General features: G+C 41.4%; 1 protein-coding gene across 1 annotated transcript in view; it reads right to left on the reverse strand.

The window, feature by feature from the left end:
- usp (retinoid X receptor ultraspiracle) overlaps positions 1–13,649 on the reverse strand; it is an 86,731-nt gene that overhangs the window by 70,208 nt on the left and 2,874 nt on the right. The window lies entirely within an intron of this gene.

The raw sequence follows: 13,649 nt of genomic DNA on the forward strand, positions 1-13,649 counted from the left end.
CCGCGCTGGGAACAGACTGCTCGAGCCGCGCTCGCTTCAGCTCAAAGGTTTCGCACCGCGCGCGGTTGACCTTGAGCACCGCGGGGGCGCGCGGGGGGGAATCGCGCACGCGCTCCCCCACCACGGCCCCCCGATTCATCGACGCGACTGCAAGCTCCGCCGTAATTGCCCCCCCCCCCCCCGCCGGGCGTGCAAAAAACTGCACGGAGGGAGCCTCGCTGGCCGGGGTCCCCCTCTTGGGTTGCAGTCCGGGGCCGTCTCGAGCGGTCCGGCAGGATGCAGCGCAGCGGTGCGAGCGCGGTTTGAAAACGAGAGCGGAGGGGAGGGTGGAGGGCGCGGGGCGGCCGTGCGGAGTCCGGCGAGGGGAGGATTCAAGATCACTGGGTCGCTCCGGTGGGGAGTTTTCGGCCGCCCCGCTGGAATGCACTAGAGTCCCTTTATACTGAGAGTCAAGACAATGTGAATCCATTTCTGCTTGGTTCCCGTATTTTAGGCCTTCACAGTGTCACAAACGGGAATAAAGATTACATTTTCACCGATTGCAAAGATTATAATCTGGAATGGACCGGGGAATTACGGGTTCGGCAAGGAACAAACGGAATGAGAGAAGGAACGGAGAAAGGAATTTGAGAATGGGTCGATCAAAGATTACGAAAAACTTTCAAATTGTGTAATCTTTATTCCCGTTTGTGACTCCACGTGGGGGTGTTGTCTTGACTCTCAGTATAAAGGGACTCTAGGTCGCTCCGGTGGGGAGTTTTCGGCCGCCCCGCTGGAATGCACGACGCTCTGATGGGAGGCTTCACGGCGGGCTGCGGTCTGATTATTAAAACTGATAGACAAAGCTACAGACAAAGAAGAAAAAGGGAAAATGGAGCGAATACATTGGTTAAGACATCGGGCTGATTGTTGAAATTGATGGACAAAGCGATAGGCATAGAAGACAAAAAGGTTATAAGAGATCCTATTGGTGGAATCGGGTGGTTGCAATAGACAAAGGGCTTAGATAATAGACTGGCCAACGGAAACCCACGAGAGACCCGATAGTTAGTCCTTCATTTACCCCCTTAGTCTATAAGAACCACCCATTTCAACCAGTAACATCGTACCATTCTCTTCATGTCTTCTTTGTCTATCGCTTTGTCTGTCAATTTCAAAAATCAACCTGCAGGTGACCGTTAAAGACTAGGAGGAAAAACGATATAGCCTGACTGGACCGCGTTGAGCTGAAAGGAACCAAGCTACATCAGCTATTACAAAATTTAACTGGGCAGATACATTTTTCACATGAAAACGGTTGTGCAGATTTATGTGCAAATTTCAGTGAATTTTTTGCATTGCGCGAAGCAAATTCCTTAAAATTTTCAAAGGAATCCGCACGAACGCTCTGTTGTAAAAAATTAAATTGCCCACTTTTAGGTAATACCTAGCTGATGTGGCTTGGTTCCTTTCTACTTGACGCGGTCCAACTCAAAAGGTCTTTCGTGGGTTGCCGTTGGTTAGTCTAGGTTCCATGCTACTAACACCGGGCATTACTTCAGTAACTTTTGAACAAATTGAGATAGAGAATGGAAATTGTGCGAGTGATTCTAGGTTAAAGAAACTACTTTTTAGACCACCCAAAATTTTAAAGAACCAATCGTCCTGAAAAGAGCACTGGAAAAAAAACACACATATGATCTAGAGTCTAGACTCTTGAAAACATTGGCAAGAAAAAGGACTCTTGATTCAATCAGATTTAAGCTTAAATCAAAAGGAAATCCGCTCAAATTAAGAGGCTTGGTTCTTGATTTAAGCTTAAATCTGATTGAATCAAGAGTATTTTTTCTTGCCGATGTTTTTAAGAGTCTGGACTCTAGATCCAATGTGTTTTTTTTTTCCCCCAAGGAGGCAAGAATCTTAGGGGTGACGAGGGTAGTGCAAGACTTATGGATCACCTTGTACACGAAAAAAAGGAAAAAAATTAAGAAAAAGACACCCGAGACTGAGACAGCTGTGGTTCAATGGCATATCGACCCGAAGTTGATGAGATGACGCGGTGTTTTCATGGGCGACATCTCGAGTGTCAAAACACGAACCGAGCGATCTCGTCAATAAACTCGAGGCGACGAAGCTAGGATCTTGCACAATCGCCGCCAGACTCCCATTAACATTCGGATCATCGGATGCCGCTGGCCAATGATCTCGGAAAATCCAAAATAAACTCTTTCCTTCGTTTGACCCGAGTCGCCGACCTGACGCCACGTCCAAATGACCCAACGTCGCGTCGCGTCGCATCGCGTCGAGGACAGAGGCTTGATGTTCACAGAAAAAATTAAATTGCTGATTTAACAATTTTGTAGTTTAAAAAAGTGACTGCTATCTTTAACTGTAGATTTAAAAAAATGATATTTTAACGACAACAAATTGCTACTTTAACCACAGCTTACTACTACTGGAATGTACATTTGAAACATTGCAGTCACTTTTTCTAACAATTGAGTTGTTCAATCAGTAATCCATTTTTTCCCGTGATGGACGAGGTGCCTTAGAGTTTGCGAACGGAGGTCATGGAATCGATCGACATGAACCGATCAAAAAGATTCGGTAGATAACTGTGGATCGATCGAAAAATCGCGAATGATCGAACCGTGATCGATCGACAAATCTGTGAATTGATCGAAAAATCCGTGAATCGATCAACAAATCTGTGAATTGATCGACAAATCTGCGAATCGATCGACGAACCCGTCAATCGATCGACAAATCAGTGAATCGATAGAATTTATTTGATCGAATCGGTGTCGATTCAATTACGGCGGACGTACTTTGCATGTTGACGGCGCATGATACCACTATTTCGACACGAAGGAGCGCGTAGTGCCTAGTCTGAAAATTGAAGGAAAATCAATTTGCAAATCCTTCCGCTCCAGGCGATTGATACCACTATTTCGACACGAAGGAGCGCGTATTGCCTATTCTCTTAATTTAAGGAAAACATGCGTGCCAATCCACTCACGATACTTCCTGCGCACTTCAGTCAATATGGCCGGCGAATTTTGGAAAAGGGAGAAGTGGCTGAGTTTCGGCGTAGAAGTTTTTAAAAAATGCGGTGGAAGACCTTGCAACGAGGACAGGATTATCGGAATTAATTTCAGATTCGGATCGAATTCATTTCGGCCGGATTTGCGTCCGAATCCGAGCTCAGCCACTAGAAGACCAAATCTTTTGAAAATGTGTAAATGATTTGAGGACACGATTATTTTCATTCGGGAGCTACGAGAAAAACGAGTCGTCAAAAAAGGAAGTGATAAAGCCATTATTCTAAAAATAGATAGTCTTTCATTCTGAGTCGCACGACAGCTTGATGGAGCTTGCGTGTCTTCGCTCACTAAACTTTCGTCTTTTATTGATATAAGAATAACAATTATACGCGGGCTGATTATTGAAACTGATATGCAAAGCTATAGATAAAGAGGACAAGGGGAAAATAGAGGGATCCTATTGGTGGAAGCGGGTGGTTCCTACGGACTAAAGAGGTGGTGATAGACTAAAAAAAATGGAATTATTACTCGTGCTTTCAACTTTGTTGGTACACGGAAAAAATTAAATTGCTGATTTAACAATTCAATTGCTAAAAAAAAGTGACTGCAATATTTCAATGTAGATTTTACGACAAAAAAATGCTACTTTAACCACTATTGTAAGCTACTTTAACCACGGGGGTGGTTAAAGTAGCCTTTTTTCGTTGTAAAATCTACATTGAAACGTTGCAGTCAATTTTTATAGCAATTGAATTGTTGAATTAGCAATTTAATTTTATCCGTGTAAATAAAAAAAAAACACACGGATATTGGCAGTTGAGTATTACACAGAACTATCGATACGAGGGTTGGATTGGTATTTGATAACGCTTCGTTCCCTCCGGAGATATGCCGAATATCCAGGGCAGTGGGTTGGAGGATGAAATGGAATTTTAGAAAAACTTCGAGCTTTCCACCCCTCCCCCCTCCCACCGATCCCTCTGTTACGCGCGAGGCAGAGAGATAGAATAATGCGTCACGCTCTCCCAACTTGAAAAAGAGAGAAGAGAATCGGTTGGATTTTCGAGCGGAAATCGCGGTTTGTCCTTTCCAAAACAAGGGGTCGCTAATAAAGCACTTTCGACAAGCAAGCTGATTGTTAAGATTTATAGATAAACCAATAGACAAAGAAGATAAAAGGTATATGAAGGGATCCTGTTGGCGGATGCGGGTGGTTGCAATGGACAAAGGACATAGGTAATAGACTAACTAACGGCAACTTACTATAGAGACCCTATACTTAGTCCATCATGTTCTCCATTAGTCGAAGGAATCACTCATTTCAAGCGATATGATCGCTCCATATTCCCTATGTCTTTTTTATCTACAGCTTTGTCTATCAATTTCAACTTAAGGGAATTAGATAGACATACAAGAAGTTATTTCCTACGGATTTTTGGCTACTGCGTTGAACAGAGTTCCCTCGATTTTTCGAGAAAATTCCGATTTTTCCGGGGAAAACGAAACTGACTCAGCGAAGCGAAGGTCATTATTGGAATTAACGCAAAATCAACCGAGAATCAGTTAACGAATTATAGGAAAATCTACATTGATACAAATTTAAAAAAATAGTAAAAAAAAACAGTCGAGCATAATGCATTAAACCCACAATCCTCATTTTCTCGTACATCTCGCTCAAATTCGCGGATCATTCACCTGAACTCTGACCTTCACGATATAAAATTAGACGTCAAGACTGATGCATGTCTCTATTTTTCTCCATCCGGCACAAGAGTATTTAATTTTCGGTCGTGAGAATTTTTCATTCGACGAAAACGCTCCGGCGTTCCGGTGTGACATGACGAACAGTGGCCATCGCCTTTGTCCGCGAGGGTGACGCACAGTGGTACAGTTGATCGAGTCAATTCGAGAGGTTGGACATGAAATTTATGACTGAAACTGCAAATTTTTATGTATACTTCGTCACATTTTAAACTTAAAGGGTGCTTCTTGAAGAGAATTTCACGGGGAAACCAATGGAGCCTTTTTAGAACTTCAAAGTCTTGTATAAACGGAGTTATAAGCGTTTAAAGTTTTCAAATTTTGTCCGACTTCTCCTATTGACTCGATCCGTTGTGTGACGGTGGCGCGGATGTCATCGACCACCCTGAAAATAGGCGCTTTCCCTCCAATTTTCCGCCCAAGGGCCTCCCGATCCGCGAAAAAATCGCTCCGCCCACTCTAGCTCGCACCAGGGCGTGCGTGGGAGCGGTTTTCAGTCGAGACGCGAAAATTTGCCAAGACCAGTCGGATCGCATTTAGCAGAAAGGAACCAAGTCACATCAGCTATTGCCAAAAACTTGGAAATTTAATTTTTTACGAGAGAACGTTTGTGCGGATCCCATAAAAATTTTAAGGGGTTTGCTTCGCACTAATCAGAAAATTCACTGAATTTTGCTGAAAGATCCGCACATCCGTTTTTGTGTAAAATCAAATTCCCTCGAACCCCAATTATGATAAAGATACTTTTTTTCTTCTACTTGCCACAAATAGGGTCGAGGGGTTTAAATTATTTGTTTCTTGGTTGGGTTGCAACCACCAGGGCCCGAAACGTCTCAGTCGTTTCGTGTGTGTTTCAGCCTTGTTTACTCTTTTGAACGTGTTTGTTTTTCGTTAAATTAGTTAGGTTGTTTTTGTGTAATATTTTTGTTTCTATATTTATTATTATTTATTTTTTACCTTTTCAGGAAATGTTAGCACCCTTCTCAATCCCCTAATGCGAGGTGCATCTGTTTTGAAATTCAAGCATGGCCGGATTTACCTACTTGCCGCCCATGAGCCGCCTGTATTTTGCCGCCCTCTTCTCATTCATTTTGAAACATCAATAAAAACCATCAAGTGAACGTGCCGGAGGGGAGGGGTGCATAAGACGCGTTTACTCGTGTTGGACACATATTTTGCGTAAGCCCTGTCAACACTACTAGCAAAAGTTCACGGAACTTCGCGCGAAAGTTCAGTTCCGTAAACCTATCTCTGTGGGGACAAGGCCTTTCATTTGTAAGAGATGAACTAAAAATTAAGAAAGAACAAACATAAATGTGGTTTAATAATGTCAACTTCCGCCGCCGTGCCGCGCTAACCACACTGTGTTTGGCGCAATGCGTGAAGTATTCATGGAGTCTTGCAGGCACTGAGCGTTTCACGCCGCGCCGACCGCTGTTGACCGTTCTGTGTTTGACGCAATGCGTGAAGTATTCATGCAGTCTCGTAGGCGCTAATGTGTGTTACATGCCGACCGCCGCGTCGAGGGCTTCTCCTTTTCATTTCAGGTCCTCGTCATCATTTCTCTTTGCGCCGCGCCGCTCCAGGCCAAATTACGTGTTTGGTTTCTCTTTTAACTCGGCTAATTAAAGGTGCGCAGTCTTTTGTATCACCGAAATACGACAAAATTAGAAATTAATGAACTCTCAGGAAATGAGAGATTTTGTCACCTTTTCTTGATTGCAATTTTATTCTGAATCCGATTTTTTTGTACCTGCATTTAAAAAAAATGCAAAATTTGCCGCCTCCTAATTTTGCCGCCATGGGCCGCGGTCCATGTGGCCACCCCCTTAATCCGGCCCTGAATTCAAGAACAAAATCGGCTTCTGTTTTGGTGGTAGATTTCCCCATTTTTTTAAATGTTGCATTTGACCTCTCTCTGGAGCCTCTTCGAGTCTAACGCTGACATAGATTCATACTAGGTAATGCAAAAAAAAAACTCGCTTTCTGACGTTTTAAAAGCCTTTTGATGGGTTTCCTAACCTTTCACATTTTCAGTGAATTCGCTGGAGGGTTACATGCGTGCATGACAGATAAATCGAAAATTAATTGATACGGTTCAGCGGAGTTTTCCCCGAAAAAAAAATTAAAAAAGAGAAGGAAAAACCGCAGGGTAACCAAAAGAAAAACAAATAAAAACTGTGAATGTTTTTTACCACCACTATGGCGGAAAAAATTTGGTTCAAGGATGCATGTGCGATGGGTGATTCAACTCAGCTTGGGAGGAAAAAAAATTGAAACCTTAAAAATCACAGCAGGCACAACAAACGAAAATGCCGATTAAGCCAAATTCACCGAGCTCGATGCACTTGTCGTCTTTGCGAAACGAAAAAACGTATCTCCATTCCGACGTTGCCTGATCTACTTGCAAAATTTCTTTTTTATACACAAAATGATAATCGTTGCACAGAATTTCGCTTATTTCTTGGCAGTAATCCGTGAAAAAATCCTACCAGTAAAAAGTGGCCAATCATATAGTTTCCATGTAAAAATACAAACTTTGAGCGTAAATTTGACAATGTTGAAATAGAGTAACGTTCTTTCGTTCGGGAAGCGACGTTATTTCTAGGTTAAAATCAGACGTAAACATTGCTCATTGAAAATACATAAATAAACATTGTAACGCGAAAACAAAAGCCACACGCCTAGATGGACGAGTTTGCAACATTGAAAATTCCATGTCTCTTGTCAAATTTTCTCATTAAAAGGTTGATGTGATGCCATTCTCTAAGAAAATTCGTTTTTTCTTTCTTTTCTTCCTGCGGAGAAGAGAGACTTTGAGAGAAAAAAAGGACGGAGACTTCAAATTCCATGCGATTAAATGCTGCATGAGATACCTCGGAGCGACATTTTCTGTCTGAACTGAGATGTTTTAGTGCGAATTCGTAAGATTTTTAAGAGTTCACGCGTGAGGGCCGAATACACTTTTGCCACAAGAGCGACAATTTTAGTGGGCATGCTCATACAGGTCCTCGACCATGGTGTGCAGAATTCTTATAGGTTTTTATTCCCTGATGAAAACTCGCAGTGTTCCCACACGTCCCCGTCGAATTTGTATTAAAAACCAGATTTTTCCTCTGAGAGAAGAGAAATAATATTAATTTGGGTCGTCTTTCGGCTGATTCTTGCTCGGTTTTTCCGCTGTCCTAGCAGGGTGTCTATTAAAACAGGCTGGTCAAAATAAGTACTTTTACAGTACTTTTTCAGTACATTCTCAAGAAAGTCAGTACCTCCTCCAACAGAAAAATTCCGTACTTTTCCAGTGCCTCCATTTGACGGAATTAGAAAATTCTAAAAAGTTTTTAATTGCAACATCGCAGGTATCCGTTAATTTTTGTAAGGAATTTTATTTAAATATAACGTAACTACTACAAGTATTTCCTTGTATATACCTATCTACATGGTTTAAAACTAACACTAAACGATTTGTATTTAAACAGGGTGATGTTGGATAATACGATGATTATTATTCAAAGATATTCACGAAATATATCAAGGAAACACTACAGCTAGTTTTCTTTTTACGAAAATAAAACAGGGTCGGAGATTTTTAAACGTGGCACTAGAGATACGATTCACATCTGTTTACTTCGGTCATCAATATATTCACAGTGTTACAGATTACACGCGGTAAATCGAATCAAATCCAATTCGTGGCTAACCGTTCGACACATCTTACATAATGGGTCCCGTTTTGGGCTCTGGGCCGATTTCCATCGAAGTGAACGGCTGATGAATGATGCATCTGTAACAAAGCTCAACGCCCTGTCACAACTGTCTGCACCGGGAAAACTAACGAAAATTCCTCGAAATCGTATTTTTGTTTCCAACCAGACTGACTTAAGTCACGCCCATTGAGAGCTTCGTGTATTTTGTTCATTTATTTTTTTAGAAGTTTAAGGGCTCACCACTGCGGTTGACGATGAGATTCGCGGAAAATGATGCAATTCACCTGAATCCAACGAAATAAATACCTAGGCAAATTTTTGATTAACAATATTTTTCCCATTAAATAACTTCAAAACACTAGCATTTTTAATGCTACAGAATGCAAACTTTGCATCGCTGCATTGCCAAAATGAGCTTTGAACTTTGGCTAGATCTTTTATTGGAGTTTGTTTCATCATTCGGTTTCGCTTGGGATAATTTTCAAGGAAATCTCAGCGTTTCCAAAAAAAGGTGCACTTTTTGAAACGCTCTTGTTAGCCTGTAAAGTGTAGTTGACAGGCGCAAGTGATCTGATCACGTGATTTGAGGGGGGAAAATTTGAAGAAAAAAAAGTAGAGAGGAATAATTGATGGGGGAGTGATTTTTTCAAGATAAAAAATGAAGAGAAAAAATTGACGGGTAAGGTAAAAAAATCGCGGTGTAGAATTTCCTAAAAAAAAAAACTTCCATGATTTATCCAAGCCTATCAAAAAATACTACAGCAATTTTGTTAAAAGTTTTGAATTTTTCTACACACTGCCTAATGATGGCCTTTGGGTTGACCTTTGTCATTATCTTAGGGGTTTCAGATTTTCGAAATTTCACGACACTAAAGCTCGGATTTTGAGGTGGGTACATAATTCATTCACCAGCATCAACGTTAAATCAAAATTACTAGGTCGAATACTAAGTTAGCTCGTTCTACTTTTCAGAAAACATTTTGGCTACCGACACAGATTCAGAATGAGGAGGCCGTTGCTCAGTATTAATTTATTACTGAAGGGGTAATTATTTTTCCTTATTTAGACAATTGGACTACACTCTGCGACAAGGAACCACCCGGCTCACTTTCAAAACAACATACTGGCCGTAAGTTCCGCTATGTAGATAGGATTTCCTACGAGGGAGACAGGAATGGTGGCTCCATAATGCAAAATGTAGTCTGATTTCTTTTTACATTTTCTGCAGCCGTTGGTGACTTCTAAATTTATCTCCTTAAACTTAAAAACAAAAAAAAACAAAACCCTGCTAAAAGCGGTTTACATTCTAGCGACATCACATGAAGAAGACGCAAATGGTCCAAGTGCAGGCATCTTTTAAACAGCACTGGAAAAAAAACACATTGGATCTAGAGTCCAGACTCTTGAAAACATTGACAAGAAAAAATACTCTTGATTCAATCGGATTTTTGCTTGAATCAAAACGAAATCCGCTTAAATTAAGAGGCTTGGTTCTTGATTTAAGCTAGCCCTGGTAAAAATTGGCGATAAGAGCTGCGTTTCAAAATACCATAGGAATTCTTATAGCCGGCTAAAGAAGGCTACAGAAAATCATATAGCTGGCTGTAGAATGCGGAGAAAATCATACGGCCGGGCTATACGAAGCGATAAAAAATTATGCAGCCGGGCTATAGTTCCTATCGCCGGGCTTTACACTTTATCGCCTGGCTGTTGCTTTTTCGCCATCGATTATAAAAGGCTATAAGAAATTGTGTAGAAATTCGTGTGCTTTGGAAATCATTAAGTTTGATACGGAACCACCTTAATATTTACAAAACACACATTATATTTTCCTTTAATACATATTTTTTTCATCAATTAAAATGAGAATAATCCATACAGGATGTGCAAACATTTCAAAATCATGAGTTGAATAACGCTGACTCCGCCAGATTAAATATTAGAGCCTAACACAAAGCGGAGCGGCGACGCACTGGCGCCTACAAACCTAACAGGGATACTTCACGCATTGCGCAACGCGTGAAGTATCCCTGTTAGGTTTGTAGGCGCCAATGCGCGTTTCGCGCTGGCTGCCCGCCTGCCGCGCCGCAGCGTGCCACGGCGCTTGAAGCAACTATTTCACACCAGAGGTATTGCACAGTATCATACGAAACTGAAGGCTCTCTAATATATTAGTAATGGCAGGATCCATCAAAAGTACGGAGCTTTCCTCGCAAAATAAATCAAGATACTACGGCCCAAAAAGAGAGCAGTATTCCAAAAACTCACTAAGTCCTAGCATCCGTAATTAGTAACGCTTAGCATACACTTTATCGCCTGGCTGTTGCTTAATCGCCATCGGCTATAAAAGGCTATAAGAAATTGTGTAGCCGGCTATAGAAGCTATTGGAAATCTTACAGCCGGCTGTAGGTCTATGGTATTTTGGAACACAGATTCTACTGTCAATTTTTACCAGGGAGATTCTGATTGAATCAGGAGTACTTTTTCTTGTCGATGTTTTTAAGAGTCTGGACTCTAGATCCGATGTGTTTTTTTTCCCCCAGTGAGTCTCTTCATTTCGAATGATTTAGAAGAAAATTATGCACTTATTTAGAAGAAAGTTATTCACAATTTTCTTTGATTTTTCAGATGTTATAGGTCAAATTACAAACAAAATTCTCTGAAAAATCGGAAGAAAAGTATTGATAAATATTCCCGCAAATTCGTAATTCGTCAAAGGAAATTTGGCAACGCCTGAAGGTTCATACGGCGTTTTTCCTTCGCACGGCAGTAACAGCTTCAATATCGTGGCGCCCGCCCGCATATCACGGGACTCGTGCCCTGAGTGCTCGGTCGGCGCGGCGCACAGTGAATCGAGTCAATTAGAGAGGTCGGACATGAAATTTTTGACTAAAACTGCAAATTTCGATGTTCAATTCGTTACAGTTTTAATGCATGGAGATGTTGCATGTGCGAAGGATTTGCGATTTGACTATTGATTCATATGTAAAAGTTCGCGAGAAACTTGATGGTGGCACCGGTTTTCTCTGAAATCGACTCCCAAGCTCAAAAAAAAGCTCTCGAAGTGAGGCCAAAATGGAAGGGATATCCCACCCTACCCTGAGAGTCCACCTCTATATCAAAACAAACTTTCCATGCAAAGATAGGGACATAAGCAGTGATACTGTGTTTTCAGTTTTGGAGTCCCCAAATGAAGTGGCAGCCCTGTCAATGTATTTGCTCCCTATCTTTGGATGGAGAGTTTGTTTTGATGTAGAGGTGGACTCCTAGGGTAGGGCGGGATATCCCCTCCATTTTGGCCTCACTTTGAGAGCTTTTTTTAAGCTTGGGAGATGAATTCAGAGGAAACCAGTGGCACCATCGTGTTTCTCGCGAACTTTTGCATAGGAAACAATGGTCAAATCGCAAATCCCTCACACATGCAACATCTCCATTTCAAGGGGTGCCAGTTGCAAAAAGTTCACGAGGAAACCAATGAAACCACTTTTAAAATCCCAACGTTTGGTTTAAACGGAGTTATAAGCCTTTAAAGTCTTCCAAATTTTGTCCGACCTCTCCCATCGACTCGCCCCAGTGTGCGGCGACTAGCCCCGTCGAATCGATGACGTCACTCCCCGAATCCGGCACGGCTTGCGCACGAGGGTCCTGCTTTTGCATCCGAAAGCGGAGGGGGCGGTCGGGGGGATGCAATTGCGTCACCGTCTTGGATGCTCCCGTTTTCCCGGGATTTCTCGTCGCTTCCGAGCGCGAGGGCGTGAGTTGAGTAGTACGTTTGGACCCTCGGAGCCCGGCAGTAGGGCAAATTCCACCCCCTTCTACTACTTCCAGACCTACCCCAGATTCTTTTTATCTACGATGCGCGATAAGCTAATTCAGGGTTTCCATAGAATTCAGAAAATGAAATTCCCTGGTTTTCCTGTCACATTTCGGCGAAAATGCGAGAGTACCAACTAAAACTAGAGGAAAAAAAACAAGTACTGGATGACACTGGAAAAAAAAACACATTGGATCTAGAGTCCAGACTCTTGAAAACATTGACAAGAAAAAGGACTCTTGATTCAATCAGATTTAAGCTTAAATCAAAAGGAAATCCGCTCAAATTAAGAGGCTTGGTTCTTGATTTAAGCTTAAATCTTGATAGAATCAAGGGTATTTTTTCTTGTCGATGTTTTTAGGAGTCTGGACTCTAGATCCAATGTGTTTTTTTTCCCAGTGCATTTTATTTTCGAGGCGAAGTGAGGAGTTCTCTAATCTGCCGTGCTAAGGAAAAACGCCGTATAAACATTCGAGAGTTGCCAAATTTCCGCGTATAGAACATGTATTTTTAAGGAGATTTATGAATATTTTCTCCTAAAATTTTCGGATAATTTGGACCTAATTACACAGAAAATTCTCTGAAAAATTGAATGTATAACGTTCACGAATTTTCCTAATTAATCAAAGTAAATTTGGCAACTGACAAAGTTCATACGGCGTTCTTCCTTAGTATGGCAGTAATGAGATGATACTTATTTCCTTTTGTTACAACACGAGGAAAAGTACCGTGAGTACTCCTGAAAGCAGTCAACTTGAAAAAGGAAAAGAGCGAAAAAAAATCCGAACTTTTTGATGGATAAGTGCCAGACAGTACAAAATCGAGAACTTTTCCCCTCTTTTTCCCCGTCCTGGTAGATTCACCGAGGTTGAGGTTTTATCGAAGTTAGGGGGAAATCTACTATTTTGCATGCCGTGACATTTTATACTGACATTTTTTGACAGAAGGGAGCTGACATGAGTGAACTTGGTTGAAGCTACATTGTTTAAGTGCCTACGGCAAAAAATAAAAGATTGGAAGAAAAAAATTAAAACTGTATGATAGTGAACGAAGAGAACAGCTCTCTTGATTTGCGAGTTGACGATGATGAGAATGTTTTCAAGTTTCATTGTTAAAATACAAAAACTAGTCATTTTTATCCTTTAAAATGGGAATGTAGGTTATTTCCCCAATATCGCAGAAAATTCGTGATTTTGATAAGGATGTATTCATAAGCGTCAGTAATTTGAGACAGCCGAATAGCTTATATTTTACTTCATTTTCGCGAGATACAACATACCTACTTGGAAGTTTAAATAGTTGCGCATTTGAAATCAGCATTTAGCGATGCGAGCATGATTCCG

This window comes from Bemisia tabaci, chromosome 7 (assembly GCF_918797505.1).
Source record: "Bemisia tabaci chromosome 7, PGI_BMITA_v3".
NCBI lineage: Eukaryota > Metazoa > Arthropoda > Insecta > Hemiptera > Aleyrodidae > Bemisia > Bemisia tabaci.